Source organism: Plecotus auritus, assembly GCF_963455305.1.
Source record: "Plecotus auritus genome assembly, chromosome: 1".
Taxonomy (NCBI): domain Eukaryota; kingdom Metazoa; phylum Chordata; class Mammalia; order Chiroptera; family Vespertilionidae; genus Plecotus; species Plecotus auritus.
In genome coordinates, this window is record NC_137770.1 from 60,150,764 (window position 1) to 60,170,149 (window position 19,386).

Genomic DNA, 19,386 nt, shown 5'->3' on the forward strand with positions numbered 1-19,386 from the left:
ATTAAAAAATTATATTTTTTGATAATATGTAAAATTCTAGCTATATATTGTAAATATAGCAAATGAAATTCTGTAATATTTTAAATGACCAAGTTCTGTTATTAGGCAAATTAATAAGACAGATATTCAATATTTATATATATACACCCACACACACAGTGAAATAAGCTATGAGTGTATATAAAAAAGTAGGTCATATAATTAGTAAAAATTTTGATTTTTAAATATTTTTCTTTCCAGGTAGCAGACAGAGACTTGGCCGACAGCAGCTGCCCTATATCTAAATCCAGCCTAGCACCAGGAATGCTCGGGGCCTACTCAAGAATACAAATAATCCTTTCCACTAATATTTACAGGGTAAATTAAGATTGTTGGTAGAGTATTAATTTTGACAGTAAAATAATAATCAAGTTTTCAGATTAATTTAAATAGGCTAATTAAAATAAGTGAATATTCAAGAAAATTTAATTGTACTGGACAAAAAGCTGTTCCTAATGTGGTAACTAAAATTTCTATTGGTAGTTCATCTCATGGTAAAATTCCTGAACATGCAATGAACCTAAAGCAGTCATATTTTTGTGCGAAAAATTAAAATTTAAAGTTATCAAGACTGCATTATAAAATTTACAAAAGCCTCCATTAATCAAAAAAGGGGGATAGTAGGGTAATAGCATGTAAGGAAAAATATCCTATAAGTAAATTACATCTAGAAAACTTTTACTTTACAAAATTAGTTTTCATTTGTAATGCTAACAGCAAGACACCCATGAAAAACACATATGGTGTCTAAATAAGACAAAGGAAAATTGTTTGGGCAAAAATAAAAAGGATCACAAATCAATTATATAGAAAAGATTCCTTTATTAACTTTTGGTCAAGAATATGTTTGTATATATTCAGAAAACAACTCCAAGACCATGTGGATTCCTACAACAGAGAGGAATTGACAGGTCTGCTCCAACCACGAAGACAAGAGGAGAAACAGTCCAGAGATGGAAGATGCTGACGATGCCTTGCCACGCTAGCAGTCAGAAGCTGTGTGATGCAGCAGGTTGCCTAGGACCAAACCAGAGAGGGTCGGGCCTGCATTGCCACCATGTGCCCACCATCCAGATATCATTGCTGACATGTACACATAAGGAACTGTTTGACATTGAAACGGGGACTCAGAACTGTTGAACATTGAAATTGGGACTCAAACATTTTTTTTTATTATTATATGTTTATTTCTAGTCTGCAGAGGCAAGATATTTTAAAGGAATGAAATGGGGGAAAAATAGATACAGAGGCAAAGAAGCATTGAACAGACTGTCAAACTACAGTGGGAAGGCAGAGGAGGTTGGTGGGGGTTGGGGGGCTGTAAGAGATCAACTGAAGGACTTGTACGCATGCATATAAGCATAACCAATGGATAAAAGACACTGGGGGGAGGGGCAGGTAAAGGCAGGTACTGGGGGGAAGGGGAGGCTGGGGGGAGGTCAATGGGAAAAAAAAAGGAGACATATGTACTACTATTTGTAATACTTCCAACAATTAAAAAATAAATAAATAAATAAAATATTGGGCTGAATTTTACTAAACAGATTTGTACCTAAGGAAAACTAAATTAATTTATTTAAAGAGTTTCAATATTTACTTACTTAAAATGGAGTGTTCTGTTGAATGTGTTTTATGAATAAAAAAAATGTAGAGAAGTAAATTATTTGTAATTTTTATTCTACAAGTGAAATAATAATTATTCAGTACCTATTATTTGCATGTGAATTTAAAAAAATATTTTTCTTTTACAATCAATAAAGTTGTATTTTAAAATATTTAATAATTGTAAAGAATTCTATTTTAACTCAGGCTGGAAGGCAGGGCGCTGATTAAGAAATCATCAGCCAGAAACCTGCAAGAGCCAACCTGAGGCAAAGCAGGCGCAGTCTTTCAAACAGTAATTTAATCCTCTAGTTACAGCTTAATTCCTTAGACTCTGCCCCGCCAAATGGAAATACTATTAGATACTCAACATTCACATTTCCGCTTAGTGATTTATTATAAATTATGTAAACCACTTCCATTGCAATAGTGGCGTCTGATTTGTTATTGAATCAAGACCCCCAACACTATTATCTTTGAATTCCACGACAGGAAATGGACAAACCCTAAGTTCGAAACCCAGTGACAATGCACAGTAACTTTTCCCACTGCATTTATCAAGGACAATTTAATTATGGAAGTTAAGATTTTTTTAAAAAGACAGTATCCAACATTTTACTTTTAAGTTTTCTTGAGATTTTTCTTTGTAGGATTTGGGCATTGTATATCCATTTTACCAATCAATGATATAAAAGACCATTAAAACAAGAACAAAAATAAACTTTATTAATAGCAGCACTTTTGAAAAAGGAAAGGAAGTGAAGGGGAATTTATGCATGAGCAGTTAAAGTTGGCTAAAGCAAGTCTTTTTAGTGTAATAGATCATAGAACCAAGGGGCGAGTATGACCTGATAAAGTACAATCCACTTCCCTGCCCCTGCCAGCTCCACAATTAGATCAGAATACCTGAAAGTTTTATATTCTGTTTTTATATCTAATATTTCTCCCAGATATTAATGTTGCAAAATAAACTTATTTTAACAGCTATTTTAGTTATTAAATATTAAAACAATTAGTATTAATAATTAATATTTATGAAATTAAGGTAAGAAACGTGTTTATAAAATACTTTAGTGTTTATTTTGCTATGAAAGAAGAGAAAACTTAGGAAAAGGGAGATCAGAAAACAGGAATATCTATATGATATCACTCATATGTGGGATCTAAAATTCAAACTCATAAAAATGAGTAAAATGGTTATCAGGGGCTGAGGGTGAGGGGATAAAAGATATGCTGTTTAAGGTACAAGCTTGCAACTAGTAGATAAGTAAGTACTGTTGTCTATTTTCACACCGTGTAGCGAAAATAGACAACAGCACTGCATTATAATTATCAAACCTACTAAGAGACTAGATATTACTTATTCCTACCACATAAAAATAAATAACTATGTGATGCAATAGAGGTGCTATCTATAGTTACAATGCCAATCATATTGCAATATATAAATGTAGCAAATCCATATGTTGTACACCTTAAATTTCCACAGTGTTATATGTCAAATATGTTTCAATTATATTGAAAAAAATAAAATAGGAAGATCAAATTGCTCTCACAAAATATAGGATATTGCTAAAGCTATTTGGGGTCTTTTCTGCTTCCATACAAATTTTTGGAGTTTTTGTGCTAGATTTGTGAAATATGCTGTTGGTTTTTTAATAGGGATTACATTTTATCTATAGATTGCTTTGGGTATTGTGGCCATTTTAATGATGTTAATTCTACCAACCCATGAACATGGTATATCCTTTGAATAGTTTATATCTTTTTATCTCTTTTTTTTCAACTCCCTGTAATTTTTTTGTTGTTGTTGCAATGGTAAATGGGATTATTTTTAGTTTCTCTTTCTGAGGGTTCATTATTGGTGTATAAAAATGGCATCAGTCCAGCCAGCATGGCTCAGTAGTTAAGCATCGACCTATGAACCAGGAGGTCATGGTTTGATTCCAGTGAGGGCACATGACCTGGTTGTGGGCTTCCTCCCTGGTAGGGAGTGTGCAGGATTAGCTGATCAACGATTCTTTCTCATCATTGATATTTCTATCACTCTCTCCCTCTCCCTTTCTCTCTGAAATTAATAAAATACATATTTAAAAAATTTTCATTTGAGCCACTTACTAGCAATATGACTCTAGTCAAGTTACATAACCACACCAAGCCTCTATGCCCAATCTATCAAATTAGAATATCAATAAATACTTTTAAAGATGATTATATATATATATATAATCATAGCTAACCAGTCGATAATTATATCATCCAAACATATAAATGTATTTTTCCTTTAACAGCAAAGAACAAGTTCCTGAATATATATAAAATAGGGAAACAATTATCAGCTAATTATCAAAACACAGAAAAATGATTAAATAATTAATTTATACTTATACAATCAAATCTCATTTAGCTACTAAAGGTTTACTTTGGAGCTCTTTATTCTGACCCATTGGTCTATATATCTGTCTTTAAGGCAGTAGCATACTTTTTGGTAGCTCTATAAATTTTTGTGTCCAGTACAGTACTATTGATTAAAGGTACAGTGTTGTGCACCAAATCTTCAAAACTAATTTTTCTTGCTTAATTGAAACCTTTTGCCCATTGTTTAATAACTCCTTATTTCTCCTTTTCTTCACCCCTGAGAACTACCATTCCAGTCTTTGATTCTATAAATTTGATTATTTTAGAAGCTTCAAATAGGTTGAATCATGCAGAATTTGTATTTCTGTGACTGGTTTATTTTACTCAGCATAATGTCTTGAAGGTTCATCCATGTTGTTTCATATTGCAGGATTTCCTTCTGTTGTACAGCTGAATAATATTCCATTGTATGTTCACACAATTTTTTTCTATTCATTTGCCTGTCGATGTACATTTAAGTTGTTTTCACATCTTGGGTGTTAGTAATGCTGCAATAAACCTGGGAGTCCTAATATCATTTTAAGATTCTGATTTCAACTATTTTAGATAAATACTCAGAAGTAGGACTACTAGATTATATTGTAATTCTATTTTTTTTTTTGAGGAAACCCTGTACTGTTTTCCATAGTGCCTGCACCAGTTTGCATTCCCACCAACATTGCACAAAGGTTTGTTGACAAGGGCGCCCAGACTAAATGGGAAAAGACAGATGGAAACTGGGACCGTAGAGGGGATCCCATCCAATGAGAAATTAAATCATGGAGGAAACCCAGACATTGTTTTAGGTGCTCTCCAGGCAGAGAATCAAGGGAAGAAATACTCTGGCTTCTCCCATCTTCCCATGTTTAATTTTACTGCAGTGCTTCCTCATGTCTAAACCTAGTGGGCAAGGAAATCTGGGAAAGGTAGCCTTCAGAGTTCAGGCTCCTGAGATACAGAGCATACCAAAGAAACTTTAGGGGAAAAAATAGAAGAGCAAACAGGCAAATGACCAACACATGTATATGCCAAACTCACGTAGAAAATGCCATAGAGAGATACATAAAATTATACACTTAGCTTAAATGTTTCTTTGGATCCCTCTCTTGTTTCTTTCGGTATTTCTTTGTCCTTCCCTGAAAGGTCTTAGAATCTGCATCTAGATAGATACAACTCTTCAATGCTAAAAATAATTTTTCTAGAGTGTTATCATCTAACTTCCTAGTTCAGGAAAGGAAATGAACAAATAAAGAAGGATGAACATTTCTGCACTAGATAACACAATAAGTGATCGAGAAAGAAAATTATCGGCATGAAACTGCTTTGGAAAAATAATAGTGCTTTATAAATATGAACTATTTTATTACTATTTGATACTTACATAGTCACTGCATAAGTATATGGATGCTTTAAAGACTTTAAAAATAACAGAGTATTTTCAGAAACATGGACCATCCCCATACCCAGTTTCCACCTGCTATAAGCACCATTCATATTATTATATATTTGTATTCAGTGCATTATTTGACTGAATGTTATTGTCAATATTTTAATAGAAAGATACTGCATAGTATTAGTATTTACCTTTAAATGTTTGATACATTGTTTTCTCTATGTGTATATCTTTATGAACTTGTTAAAATATTTTAGTCTAGCTAATTATTAAAAATGGGTTTTCTAGGCCAAAAGAAATCTATATTGATTACATATACATCTGTATACAGATAGACATACATTCACACACATTACTAATGTGTCCTGCAAAAAAAAACAAACATGTTTATTCTTATACCTATTTCTCTGTACTCTCATTAATCCTGAGCATTATCACTTTTTAATCTTTGCTAATCAGGTAATAAAAACTACTTTTTCATATTATATTGACTTTTAGGTAGCATATATATTATACATTAAACAAAATATGTATATATGATATTTGTGCAATACTTTCACTTTACCATACCAGTCCATTTTAAAAGGGAAAAAATGCATGAAAAGTACTCTCACCCCTTCCTGCATATAGAAGAGACCTTTAAAGAACTTATGCTTATTTCATGGCAGAGAAAAGGGGTTAAACTAAATAGCCAGAATGTATCCCTGATAAGAAAACAGAATTGTCAGCATTCATTTCTATAGCCACCTAGATTGCCTTTCTCTTACATTCTTCCCTCCACTCTCTGCTAGAAGAGCTGCTATTCTCCCAAGAACAATGAGCTGCTATTTTTCCAAGCAACTGTAAAGCAATGATGGAAATGTCAGCAGCAAGTGGCAGTTGCATCAGTTGTCTGACCAACTTCATCTGAACACCACGCTTCAATCAGAAGCAGCAATCATAGAGGCAAACGCTAATTATCTAGATTTCCAAATATCAGCAACACAGCACGGGCTTAGGGAAAACTGCACAAATCACCAAGGAATTGCTAAAGACGGGAGGAAATGTGAGGAAATCCTACATTTCAATGAATGTTTCCACTTAAATCAAGCTTCAGCCAATTATCTGGAATGGAGCAACTGTACTTAGGAATTCACAAATAGAACACTGGTTATACCTCAGTCCTCTTTGGACTTTTCGCTGGATGTTATAAAAATGCAAAGAGATGGAATTTAAAAGGGAAAAAATACCAAGCTGCTGCACAAACACAGCAAACCACCTGACAGCACGTGTGGGTTCTGAGTTCAATATTTGGTCACTCTTTATTGTTAAAATGCAAACTCAAGTGTCCTGAATACTAAAGTTGAATCTATATCATTATAAATATTTATTCAAAAATTTAGATGAAAAATATAGCCAAACATCTATTGCAATGTTTTCCAACTTCTAAAAGTTTGTGTAATGAAAATAGAGTAACCTAATCTGATCAATGAAAAACAAGTTTTAAAAAGTACAAAAAATCACTACTTTCCAGAGGATGAAAAGTAAAGATTTTTATTGTAATAGAAGACTTTACTCTAAGAGGGTATAATTTTAAATAAGGGATGAAAAGAGAGTAGGGTGTCAGCATAAAGAAAAGGCACAGTAAAAGCTGGGCAAAATAGTCAGAGGTCTTAGGTCAGGGACAGTTGGCCACAGATAGTCAGAAAGTTGGCCAGCTGAGTACATGGCATTCACAAAAGAGGTACTCTTAAGTTCCATCCTGCACTGACCCCCTTCCCATAAACAGTCTCCTAAAGGGACTGACTCTTATTGTCAATTGGCTTCTACCTGTACTTAAAAGGCACCTCACTCTAGGGTAGGCCCCAACCTCTGAGAACTCCAGTGCACAAATATACCAGCAACTTAATTCTCTCCATCTTCCTATTATTGCCACAACTTTACTACTGCATGACAAAATAGTTTGGGTTTGGATCTTTTATTTTTAATTCCAATCAGTTGTATTTTTCACATAACTGAAAAATAAAACCAGATTGGTTGTTTTAATTCCTCCTTTGAAACAAAGAAAAATATAAATAACAATTGACTGAAAATTAAATATTTAATTAAGGATACTTTAAAACACTTTAAATGTGGCCCTTGTATTAGCAGTGTTAAAAACAACAGTGTTCCCCTTTTTGGATGGAATTTTCCCAACAAGGATACATACTTAATTCTCTGTCAACAGTAAAGTTTCATAAACTAACAAACCTCTGATGCAGGAAAGAGCTCTAGAGATCATCTTGAGGTGCAAAGACATGCTAACTTTCTCCTAGGTAGTGGTAGTTTTCCATCCTGTGTTTTCTTAACTTTCCCCTTAGTTCTGTGAGGACAGAGTGAGAGGATGGCAAGATCTAGTCATAATAATAGCTCAAGAGGTTGCTTCCTACTGCATTTTTCAGTGCTTTACAACTAAGCCAAAATACATGTTGTTCCTTTTATTGTCCCTTCAAGTCCAATTCTAATCCAAAGCAGCACCCAAGTGTATTAGGTAGAAACATAACTGAAAGAAAATAACAAACAAATTGTGAAGTCTAAAGTCAAAATTTCATTAGGCAGAAAAAATTTCATTATACTAGAGATGCTAATTCAAAATTAAATATCTGAGTTCACCAAATAATGCTCAAGGAGCACACACAGAGAAGAAAATTATACCTTTGGAATTTCTCTGAGAATTAAAAAGAATCTTTTTCAGGTACAATGAAAGGAACATTAAGAAGGGAGAAATAAGGGTGAAGCAACAGTACAAAATAAAAAGAAAAAATAACAGTGAATGTTTACAAAAGGTAGTTTCATTGGTAAAAAATTGTCATTTGAAAAAAATTGACTAGATTTTTAGGTTTACTTTGTACCCAACATTATTTTAGGAGGTTCTCACCCTGAGGGAGATCACAATCATTAAGGAAAATATATATTTTTAAAAAGCTCTGAAATGTTGGATAACTAACATACATGTGCCTAAGAAAGCACATTCTTTTAATGTTGAGTAATGGCTTCCTACATAAAAATCAGTGAGTAAGCTGTGGTAAATGTGGATTTTTATGTGCAAAGTAGCACCTCTAGAAACCTCTAGGGAGAGTCTAGCAGGGGTGGGCAAACTTTTTGACTCGAGGGCCGCAATGGGTTCTTAAACTGGACCGGAGGGCCGGAACAAAAGCATGGATGGAGTGTTTGTGTGAGCTAATATAAATTCAAAGTAAAGGAGTGGAGGGGAGAGCAAGAGAACTGGATAGAACAGCCGGATCCGGCCCATGGGCCGTAGTTTGCCCACGGCTGGAGTGCTTAGGGGGAAAAGGCACAGGCTGGGGCTCTACTACCTATAATTTCAGGGAAGTCTGAGACTCATTTTCCTCAGCTGTAAATGTGAGGATACAAATGCCGATGGCACTGAGTTTCTCCTAGGATTTACATGATACTAGATATGTAGGCAAACACCGTAAACTACAAACTGCCAGGACACAAGGGGCAGTGGTGAGGGGGGTCACTGACACCATCATTGTGTGGTTGTCATCATCATTATAATCCCACCCAGAAGCAGCAGTTCTATATCATCTTGAATTTGTAGAGTATATATAGTTAATGAAGTACTGACTCTATTAACAGAGTGATAATTTTTAATTGAAGGTTGATTTAAGTTTATTGAGATATAATTGACATACAATAAACTGTACATATTTAAAATGCATAATTTGATAGGTCTTGTCATATGTATTTACCCGTGTAACCACCACTATCACAGTCTGACCCATAACACATAACTTGTAAGGTTTGTCCTGTTATGATGAATTGGACTATTTGGCAAAAAATGCAAAGACACTTCCTGGAAGCAAACTGTGAATACTAGACTTGAAAGACACATGGCCACAGGGCCTAGGCTATTATGAATCACACAGAAGCTCATGATACGAAAGCTATTGAATAGTGATTAGGAACCACACTGGAGTACAGAGGGAAAAGGGAAGAAGGGAGAGAGGGGGAAGGAAGAAAGAGGGGCAGAGCGACAGATAAGAGAGATAGAGACAGAAATAGAGAGAGAGAGAGAGAGAGAGAAAGGAAATATAACGGAGAGGCAGAGACAGAGCATAAGAAATGCATATGAACAAACAGAGAAAAATAAAAAGGTAAATAAAAGGGCATAATAATTGCTGCTCTTTGGAGTTCTTGTTGTTTGGATATTCCTGGCTTCCCACAAGGGTTTTGTATCCACACAGTAAAATGTGCTCCATGCTAATTCTTTTCCATGGGCCATTTTAAATGTGGGCCTTCTCTGTCTTCCCAGTAAGAAGGATTCCTACAGCATAGTCCTCATTGCCCTAAGAGTTTGCTCCCTAACCATTTGGGATATTTTTGGTTGAATTCTAGTTGATCCTTTGTATAAAACTGTGAATTACATGTCCCTTATATCTTGGCCAATAGACTCTCACAATGCTGTTTCAAAGCATTTGTTCTGATCTAAAATTTAAGGTTTGTTGACTGTGAATCAATTCTCTTTGGTAACCCTAAGTTCATACTTTATTGAATTCAGTCCAGGTCTCTTTTCACAGCCGCCTCCCTCTCTTTACTACAAAGCCTTTAGGTTCTGGTACGAAGCAGTAATGAAGTAAATGATATCTGGCACTTCTATATGGATCAGTAATTACTCAATTAAATTTACTAAGTGAACAGCAGTAATGGTTATGATATCTCCCTAGTACCTGGCATATTTACAACATAGACCATGATCAGTTAACAAATTTCTAATCCCATAAACTGTGACTAAACTCCGTCTTGCTTTAGACAATTGTGGTAACTTCTTGACAAATGACTTTCCAATGCTCAGACAACGAAGGAAATATTCCCTTCCCATGTAGCCCAGGAAAAGCCTGTGCTAGAGAGACAGGCAATAAATCAAACCCTTGATTACATTCAGGCTGTCATTTTAAAATATTAATCTGCTGTGCTATGAAGATATTTTAGTTCAATTGTAGTATTAAATAAGCTATCTCCTAGGAAGCTTAGTTGAGGCTTACTTTATACTCAGCCTTAGGCCCAGCAGCACATGGCATGGTGGCGAGCCATGGGCCTGAGGCACTCTACATGCCACCACATCTGGGTATCTGTGAATTGAACGCAGCTACCATATGCTCCAAAGGGCTGAGGCAATTATAGCCCTCTACACAACGGCGTTATAAATTTCTGGAGCTTGTGTGTTAAAAGAGCTTCCATGCACACTGCCTCTTAACAATGCCGTCACTGAGTCAAAATGGACAGTATTCTTTTTGCACATCGCCCACTGTAAAAATGAGATTCACGTAACTAAGGAGTTTCCTGGAATCAAGAAATATGTTAGATCCTGAACCATCTGGAACTTGGGTTTATAAACTTGCAGGCCAGGTAGCTTTTTGGTATAGCATGAAGTCACTCTTCAAGTCAGTACTTTCCATGGACCTAGTACAGTGCTTTGCATATAATGGACACCAGAAAATGTGGGTGGAATTGAACTGATACCCCACTAAGCAAGTGGAGCTGGCTGTCCAGTCAATTACATAAGTAGAACGTACGTGTCTAAATAAATAAGGGCATGTTTGCACTCCTCCCGTAGGTACTGTGTTAACTAGACTTTCTGTTTTTAAAATAATTCTTTACTTCAATGCATAATACCAATTTAAAAAGAATAATCAACACATGTCTGCTATTGCACTTATGACCTACATCCCCTCTAGGTAAGAGTCAGCATGAACTTTTGTTTTTATTTCAGAAATTAGCAAAAATAAAGCAACGAGGGTCAACTATCGAGTTCCCTACAAAACATACGATCAATCAATCCTATCTAATAAAAGAGTAATATGCAAATTAACCATCACTCCCCTACACCCACAAGCCACGCCCACGAGCCACGCCCACGAGCCAATCAGGAGCGAATATGCAAATAGACCCAACCAAGATGGCTACAGCCACAGAGAGCAGGAGGGAGGCTTGGGTTTCCCTGGCAATGGAGGAAGCCAAGCTTTCCCCCTGCCCTTGCCAGCCTAGGCCTCCACTCAAGGCTACAAAGTTTCAATGATAGAAAATACATAAACCCAAACAGAAATGGTGGCAGCCACGGAGCTGGAAAGAGCAGGAGGCTAGGGTTGCCCCCGGCGATGGAGGAAGCCAAGCTTTCTGCACACCCTGGCCGGCCCAGGCCACCCCTTAAGGCTACAAAGTTTCAATTATAGAAGATACATAAATCCCAATAGAAATGGCTGCCGCCATGGAGCAAGCAGAAGGTTTGCTTCCTCTCCAGGCTACAAAGTTTCAATTGTAGAAGATAAATAAACCCCAGATACCAGGGCCTCCGCTTGGGTCACCAGGGGGTGTGGCCGGCCTGCAAACCACCACAGGCCCCTGGTCTCTCAGGGCCTCTGGGCAGCGTGGGAAGGCAGGGCCGAAGTGGAAAGAGGAGACTCTGGGGCCTGAGCAGAAAGGGGCTGGGCCAGAGTGGAAAGGCGGTGCCGGCAGCCAGGGAAAGGAAAGCCCATTCCAGCACGAATCTTCGTGTATTGGGCTTCTAGTGTATGTGTGTGTATATATATGTATATATATATGTGTGTGTGTGTGTGTGTGTGTGTGTGTGTGTGTGTGTGTGTGTATAACATTCACAGAACTGCAGTGGATTTATTTATTTATTTATTTAACTTGTTGTTGACATTATTTCAGATGTCTCCCATCCCCCCCCTTTACCCACCTCCACCCATTTTTCATGTAATTTATTATACTGTATGCCTTCACCCCTCCCTCCCCGGCCATCACCACACTATTGTCTGTGTCCATGGCCTATGTATATATGATATTTGGCTAAGAGAAATAAGCCAGACAGAGAGAGATAAATACCATGTAATCTAACTTATATGTGGAATCTAATGAACAAAATTAATGAGCAAAATAGAACCAGAGGCATGGATACATGGAACAGACTCACAGCTGTCAGAGGAAAGGGGGATGGAGAGGGGGACTGGGTGAAAGAGTGCAATAGTTTTAAATTAGAATTATTTTTCTTTGAAAGTAATTCTGTTTAAAAATAGGTACATGGTTATTGACAGTATAGATGATGCTTTCTAGCAAAAGGAAAACAGAGACATACAGTATAATAAATTATATGAAAACTGCCAATTAGAATATAGAATATAGCCTGTCTAGTGGGAACAAACACCATTCTTGCCCTGAAATGAGCACTGGGTGCTGTCATATCTAATTCTTTTTGGTAGTAGTTATCTTGGTCTTGCCTCACATGCACTTATTCAGCTGATTTCTCAAGAACCCTTTGCAGGACTAAAAGAAAAATAGAATAGATATGTGTACTACTGCATTTTGGGGGGTGGATGCTTTATTTCACAGTTTCAACCTTCAATCTATGGATCAAATACTCCAGAAGTTGTATGTTGTTTTCATATGCATGTTGGTTCTCATACTGTTTTATTTTGCTTACCAATTAAATTCAGATTTCAATATTTTCTATTGTAGTCAAGATGGAATAATAGGGACTAGAGATTTCTCCCATATGAAAAATCAAGAAATGAACAGAATATATCAAACAATGGCTTTAAATATACCAGGGACCTGTCAATGAAGGATGGTGATAATAAGGAGATAAAAACTAATAAGGTGAGTCTTACTATTCATTACTTCAGCTTACTGTCAAGAGAATTTCTAGGCACCGTGCGAGGAGAGGAAACCCAGATGGAACCTATTGAACGCTCTGAGTTAAAAAGACAGAGCTGAAAATCTGAGAAGACAAAGGCACCAGAGGTCACAGGGAATACTACCAAAAAGAAGAGAGCTGAAGAGAAGAAAAACTCTAACAAGCTGCAGAAGGTTCATCTTTTTATTTAAGTTTTAATATGTTTTTATTTATTTTAGAGAGAGAACGGAGAGGGAGAGAGAGATAGAAACAGAGCCCAAAATTCGAGCATGTGTCCTGACTGAGAATTGAACCTCTTGGTGCATGAGATGATGTTCAACCAACTGAGCTACACCAGCCAGGCCAGAGGCTTCATCTTCAATAATCCTCTGAGCAATGGTAAGTATAGGTATGTGGTGAGACTGTCCAAGGCCAGGTTAAGAGTCATGGAAATGAATTGCATATAACAGTACGCAGCATTCCCAAAGGCCAGACACAGTGCTTGTTTCTATTTGGCAAACTAGAAAACCTTGTCATTCATAAGTAGACTCAGAAGAGTCTTGGTTCAGAACTGAGGTATAATTTTCCCTTTTTTTTAAAGCACTATTTCATTCCCATTTAACAAAATTCAAAAGCAAGTTTTAAAGAACCAAACTATTTCTATGTAGTCCCAGAACAAAGCTCAAGAGTATGCATAGGATGCCAAAAATACCCAGCAACCATCAAGGTAATATTTGCAATGTCTATCATTCAATATAAAATTACCAGGCATATAACGTAGCATAAGAATATGACACATAATGAGAAGAAAAATATATCAATCAAAACTGACCAAGAATGGATAGAGACATTAGAATTGGCAGTCTAGGACAACAAAACAGTTATTAAAAGTTTTGCATGTTGAACCTCAGAGGGAAGGCAGGGGAGGGTGGGTGGGAAGAGATAAACCAATGAACTTATATGCATATATGCATAACCCATGGACACAGACAGTGGGGTGGTGAGGGCCTGCCAGGAGATAAGAGTGGGCTAGAAGAGGTTAATGGAGGGAAAAGGAAAATTTAAGTAATACTTTCAACAATAAAAATTAAAAAAAAAAGTTTTGCATGCATTCAAAGAATTAAGTAGAGAAAAAAGAAAATGTCAAGGAAATGAGAAGATAAGCCATAGATGGGGAGTAAACAGTTTCAAAAGCCACATGTAATAAAGGACTCTTATCCAAAACATTCAAAGAACTTGTAAAATTCAACAATGAGAAACAACCTGATTAAAAATGGGCCAAAATCCTTAAAAGACACTTCACCAAAGAAGGTATACAGATAGCAAATAGCATATGAAAAGATGCTCCACAACATATGTCATCAGGAAAATGCAAATTAAAACAACAATGAGCTACCACTAACCAGCTATTAGAATGCAAAATCCAGAACTGTCAACACTTAATGCTAGAGAAGATATGAAGCAACAGAAGCTTTTATTCATTGCTGGTGATGAAGCAAAATGGTACAGCCACTTTGGAGGACAATTTGGCAGCTTCTATAAAACAAAACATACTCTAGTCATAAGATCCAATAATCATGCTTCTTGGTATTTATGCAAAGGTATTTATGTTATGAAAACATGTCTGCACAAAAACCTGCATGTGGATGCTTATAGATGCTTTACTCATAATTGCCAAAACTTGGAAGCAACCAAGATACCCTTCAGTAGGAGAATGGACAGATAATCTACATAATGGAATATTAGCCTATATAATAAAAGGCTAATATGCAAATTGGCCTAAATGCAGAACAACCGATCGCTATGGTGTGCACTGACCACCAGGGGCAGACACTCAACGCAGGAGCTGCTCCCTGGTGGTCAGTGTGCTCCCACAGCCAACCTCCTGCGGTCCCTCCCCAAGCCTGCTGCCCTGAACTGCCCCGATCAGGATCTGGACTGGGCAAGATGGCTCCGAGCGGCCCCCATTGTGCATGTATTCGTTCACCGGGCCTCTAGTTTAGTGATAAAAAGAAATCAGATATCAAGCCACAAAAAGACATGGAGGAAGCTTAAATGTATATTACTGAGTGAAAGAAGTCAATCTGAAAAGGCTGTCTGAGTCCAACTGCAGTTGGACAACATAGGTTTGAAATACAAGCATTCACTTATATGCAGATATTTTTCCAATAAATACAATTGGCTCCTCTTATCAGTGGGTTTCACATCTGCTGATTGAACCAATCATGGATCAAAGCCAGTATTTTTTCATTCCTAACTGTGGTTTCCCAATTGCAGATTTCTAACTGTGGATCCAAAATATTGTTTTGGATCCTTAGTTGATTGAATCTGCTGATGCAAAGGGCTGATTGTAGAGTCAATAGTTATATTCAGATTTTCAATTGTGCAGGTTCAGTGCTCCTAACCCCCCAGCTGCTTAAGGGTTAACTGCATATGACCTGGAAAAGGCAAAAATATGGGGAGAGTAAAACAATCAGTGGTTGCATGGGATGGAGAAGGGATGAATTTATTTGCCTATAACTTATACTATATTCATAAATTACATCAAAATGTATCATAGACTTAAATATAAAACATGAAACAATAACATTTATACAAATGCAAAACCAAAAATTGGTATAATATTTGAACAGACACGTAACTGAAAAAGATAAAGGATAGCTCATGAAAAGATGCTTAAAGTCATTAGCCATTAGAGTAATGCAAGATAAAATCACTGTAAGATACCACTACACATGTATTAGAATGACTAAAATTTAAGACTGGTCTTATTAAGTGCTGGATGGATTTTTATGACCTAGAATTCCCATATAGTGGTAGTGGAAACGTAAAATGGTGCAATCACTTGGGAAAGTGTCTTAAAAATTAAACATATTCCTATTATATATCCAGCTATTCTACTCTTAGGTATTTGTTCAAGAGAGATGTAAACATATGTCCATACACACATGTATGCACAAGTCTTTTTAACTGCTTTATTTTTAATAACTAAAAATTAGAAACAAACCAAATATCCATCATAAGATGAATGCATAAACTCTGATATTTTGATATAACAATGCCTAGCAATAAAAAAAAAACTGTTCCTAAACCCTACAATATGGATGGATCTCAAAATAACTGCTGAGTGGAACCACACAAAAGAAGAGTGCATACTGAATTACCTATTTGTATAAAATTCTAGAAAATGAAAAATTCCAAATAGCATGGGAAAGCAGCTCAGTGACTGCTTTGGCTTCGGGGAGTTCAGTGATGGCTTCAGGGCATGAGAGGCTTTTTGAGGGGGTGGGTACGCTCATTATCTTGTCTGTGGTGATGACTTCATAGAGGTATACATATATCAAAATGTAAAATTGTACACTTTAAATATGTGGATTTTATGCTTTGTCAGTTATACCTGAATAAAGCTGTTTTTAAACTTTAAAATTTCAAGCTTCTCCTGAGAAAGCTCTAGCTGCATTGCATCTGCATGACTGCACTGTGACAGAAGCTGTCCCTTTTCTATCGGTCACCTGCTGTCAGGCTTGCCACCATCCCTGTCCCTCCCCTTTGTTGCTGGTATCTTGTTTTATTCATTTACTTGACTGCCTTAGGAATTTGAATTCATGTCTAGTGATTAATTTCTTGTCTCCTGTTAAAAAGCAAAGAAATATTATACGAAATGAAACAAGCCAGTTAGAGAAAGACAAGTACCATATGATCTCACTTATATGTGTAAGCTAATGAACAAAATAAACTAACAAACAAAACAGAAACAGACTTGTAGACAGAGAACAGACTGACAGCTGTCAGAGGGAGGTGGGTCCCAGGGATGGGTGAAAAAGGTAAAGGGATTAAACAAAACAAACAAACAAAAATCCAAAAAAACTTTTAGACATCCTATCTAATAAAAGAGTAATATACAAATTAACCATCACTCCGCCACACCCACAAGCCAAGCCCACAGGCCACGCCCACAAAGCCAATCAGGAGAGAATATGCAAATAAACCCAACCAAGATGGCTACGGCCACAGAGAGCAAGAAGGAGGCTTGGGTTTCCCCAGGAATGGAGGAAGCCAAGCTTTCTGCCTGCCCTTGCCTGCCTAGGCCTCCACTCAAGGCTACAAAGTTTCAATGATAGAAGATACATAAACCCAAACAGAAATGGCGGCAGCCACGGAGCTGGAAAGAGCAGGAGGCTAGGGTTGCCCACGGCAATGGAGGAAGGCAAGCTTTCCGCACACCCTGGCTGGCCCAGGCCTCACTTAAGGCTACAAAGTTTCAATTATAGAAGATACATAAATCCCAATAGAAATGGCTCCCGCCATGGAGCAAGCAGGAGGCTTGGCTCTGCTCCAGGCTACAAAGTTTCAATTGTAGAAGATAAATAAACCCCAGATACCAGGGCCTCCGCTTGGGTTGCTAGGGGGTGTGGCCGGCCAGCAAACCACCACAGGCCCCTCGCCCAGGCTGCCCCACGCCCCAAGGGAACCCCCACCCTGATCCAGGACACCCTTCTGGGCAAACCAGCTGGCCCCCACCCATGCACCAGGCCTCTATCCTATCTAATAAAAGAGTAATATGCAGATTGACCATCACTCCAACACACAAGATGGCTGCCCCCATTGGTCAAAGATCCTGCCCCCAGGTGGACACAAGATGGCCACCACAAGATGGCCAGCAGGGGAGGGCAGTTGGGAGGGACCAGGCCTGCAAGGGAGGGCAGTTGGGGGTGATCAAACCTGCAGGGGAGGGCAGTTAGGGGTGACCAAGCCAGCAGAGGAGGGAAGTTGGGGGCAACCAGGCCTGCAGAGGAGGGAAGTTGGGGGCAACCAGGCCTGCAGGGAAAGACAGTTGGGAGGGACCCAGGCCTGCAAGGGAGTGCAGTTAGGGTTGACCAGGCCTGCAGGGGAGAGCTGTTTGTGGGGACAAGGCCTGCAGGGGAGGGCAGTTAGGAGTGTCCAGGCCTGCAAGGGAGGGCAGTTAGGGGAAAACAGGCTGGCAGGGGAGCAGTTAGGCATCAATCAGGCTGGCAGGGGAGTCGTTAGGGCAGGGGTGGGCAAACTTTTTGACTCAAGGGCCACAATGGGTTCTTAAACTAGACCGGAGGGCCGGAACAAAAGCATGGATGGAGTGTTTGTGTGAACTAATATAAATTCAAAGTAAAGGAGCGGAGGGGAGAGCAAGAGAACCCTCCGCTCTTTCGGCTCCGCGGGCTGGATAGAACAGCCGAACGGGCTGGATCCGGCCCGCGGGCCGTAGTTTGGCCATGGCTGGGTTAGGGGGTGATCAGGCTGGCAGGCAGAAGCAGTTAGGGGAAATCAGGAAGGCAGGCAGGCGAGCAGTTGGGAGCCAGCAGTCCTGGATTGTGAGAGAGATGTCCAACTGCCCATTTAGGCCTGATCCCACCAGGAGGGGTCCCAGATTGGAGAGGGTGCAGGCTGGGCTGTGGGACATACACCCCCATGCACGAATTTTGGGCACCAGGCCTCTAGTAGACAATAAAATGGTGATTACCAGAGTGAAAGTGGGGTTGGGGAGGTTGAAGAGAATAAAGGGGAGATCAATGGGTAAATGGTGATGAAAGGAGACTTGACTTGGGATGGTGGAAACACAATATGCAGAGGATGTACCATGGAATTGCACACATGAAACCAAAGTGATCCCAATAAATTCAATAAAAAAAATAGAATAGTTACTCCCATCAGTTTTTAAGGGAGAAACAATCCAATTCCCTTAACTCAGTCTATGGTATCCTCTGTTATTTGATCTCAACTGATTTTCCAAACCCATTTCTTATCAGCTTCTATACACAAGACACTCCATATCTCTTACACACTATTGCCCACATTCCCAAACAAGCTGTTTGTGTTGGGATTGCTTACTTAGCATGCTAATGAGAGCCATGTTGAAACTATTAGCAAAGAGAGTAGGGAAAAAAAAAAAAAGGACTGCTTTTATATTCATGGTTAGGGATTTTCGTTCTACCAAATGATTATTGGAACTCATTTTATGTCTCTTCAAGAAGGAGTTGAAAAAAGAATCCTTGAGAGAAAAAATGATTTCTTGCTGTTTGGTACAAGACATAAGAGATTTAAAAATAAATGACCTGGGAAAATGAGAGGTTGTAAAAGTTATGAGCAACCATTTCATCAGCACAGGCTGGTATATATGTGATGGGCCAGGTGTTATCCAAAGTCTCTCATTGTCTTTAGCCATAAATCTTCAGATGTCAAAGTACTGTTGAATCAAGCCTATAATTCCTAGCTATGTTAGGTCAACCTGTTACAAATAAGGTTGTAATCGTGTTGTGTGTTT

The 19,386-nt window shown here is 38.0% G+C and overlaps 1 protein-coding gene across 1 annotated transcript in view; it reads right to left on the reverse strand.

Moving 5' to 3' along the window:
- Positions 1 to 19,386, reverse strand: part of UNC13C (unc-13 homolog C) — a 579,627-nt gene that overhangs the window by 291,778 nt on the left and 268,463 nt on the right. The window lies entirely within an intron of this gene.